The 1,911-nt window shown below is 42.0% G+C and overlaps 1 pseudogene; it reads right to left on the bottom strand.

Moving 5' to 3' along the window:
- Positions 1-211: 211 nt before the first annotated feature.
- LOC149170724 (cytochrome P450 710A1 pseudogene) lies at positions 212-1,711 on the bottom strand (annotated as a pseudogene).
- Between the last annotated feature and the right edge of the window lie 200 nt (positions 1,712-1,911).

Here is a 1,911-nt window from a genome sequence, read left to right as displayed (position 1 = left end):
GTACCGGTCCCGCAACCTACGTCTAAATCTAAAATTCTTCTTCTATGTACAACAATGATATCTTCTGTATTATCTCGGTCGGAACTTTGTGATAAGTACTGGGTACAAACATAAACATCGACCAAAAACAAGCTTACTAGGTATAAACAGAAACATTGAACAAAAAAGCAAAAAACGGCTGAAAATTATTAGATGACTGATTCGGACATCATCATATTTGGATGTCCCCACCTTTCCTATTTGAGAGGACGACAAGACAGTCATCCTTTGGGACAATGGTAGGAACATATGCGAATTCATCACAATCAGGAGTCCTGCATCTCTTGCAGTCTGCTCATCTGATGATTAAGAGCATATCTTTGTCCAACGCACTGATGAGGACCTGCTCCAAATGGAAGCCAGTTTCGTTTATAAATCTTATCCTCTTGACGGGATGGAGAAAATCTGTCTGGGTCAAACCTATGAGCATCTTCAAAGCCCTGAAATGATGACTCAAACACAGAAGGAAAGACTATTGAGCCTTTGGGAATTGTATGCTTCTCTGTTATGGGAAAATCAGCAGCAGCCATGTGAGGCACAAGTGTTGCAGGCGGGCGGAATCTGACAACTTCTTTTACCACCATTTCTGTGTATTTCATCTCTCGAATCTGTTCTGGAGAAATGGGCGCATTAAAATCAGGCCCGATTCTTCTCTGTTCTTCTCTGACTTTCTCTAGCATTTCTGGGTTGGATTCCAATAATGTTATAGCCCATAACAAAGAAGAAGTAGATGCATCTTGGGCAGCAAACAAAAAGTCAAAAATATATCCTCCAATTTCAATGTCATCAGAATGTGGAGGTCTAGGGGCATCTGTTCTCTCTGCTTCTTTAATTTCGTTTACAGTCTCAGCCATCCAAAAATCAACCAGACAAGAAGGTTCCTCACCCTTCTCCATCATCTTCTTGCTCTCATGAGCACAGCCTGCCAGAGTCTTTGTCAGACGAGACACCGCATGCCTAACTTTATAGAATGCAAATCCCGGAAAATCGATTCGCAATGCTATGACCCCACTATTGAAAATATTGTAATCTCTGTTAAATTGTTCCCTGGCTTGCTTACTCAAGTATGGACCCACGAAAACATTCTGCGAGGTCTCCAAATTCAAGTCCCTACAAAGAGGGCGCATGGCTATTGGTTTGTCGGAGGCAATCTCCAACCATTTTCTGATATGCTTGCCGATGACATTCTCCTGTATTGTCACATATAATTCCAGAGCTTTGAGGGTGAAGTTGGGAGCGATCCGCCGCCCGAGATCCTTGTGCTCATCACCGAACATATAGATAAGATTGTGCTCTCCATAGAGCTTTTTGCCAAATGGGTGTCCTACCATTTGAAAAGCATCAGGTCTCACATTGGCAAATATCTTGTGGGAGAGCTCAGAATCACGAACAAACACAATGAATTTACCAAGCAGAAGGTTTCCTGCCAGTCCAACATCTCTTGCAGCGTTGATTGTTCTTCCCAGAATTTAGTTGGGTTTTGCAGCATTCCAATAGTACCTCCTACAAATGGAAGCACTATCGATGGGCCTGGCAGGTACCCTTTCTTCCTTCTGTATGTAAAATGCTGCCAAGCTATTAGCAGGACTACCAAGGTAGCCATCACAGAGTGCCAGGTTAATGCCACTGGGAAAAATTCCAGAAGAAGAGCAGGATCAATGACGGAATCCATTTGGGTAACAAACAACAAATGAAAATCAATACAATGAAGGTTGAACATAAGAAAACCATATATATTGTGTTATCCATCCATTGATAAGCTGGGATGTATATGCTATGGCTTGGATTTAAGCAAGTGGGTCTAATAGTTAAGAGCATGTGTTTCCTCGTAAGACATTACTCTTTCAAAACTACACAGGTAGACTATGTATG

The sequence above is a fragment of the Pinus tabuliformis genome, chromosome 4_2, assembly GCF_031772625.1.
Source record: "Pinus tabuliformis cultivar Carrire ecotype Pingquan chromosome 4_2, CPIR1, whole genome shotgun sequence".
Classification (NCBI taxonomy): Eukaryota; Viridiplantae; Streptophyta; class Pinopsida; order Pinales; family Pinaceae; genus Pinus; species Pinus tabuliformis.
Note: the sequence above shows the minus strand (reverse complement) of the source record. Positions and strands in the feature narration are given on the sequence as shown.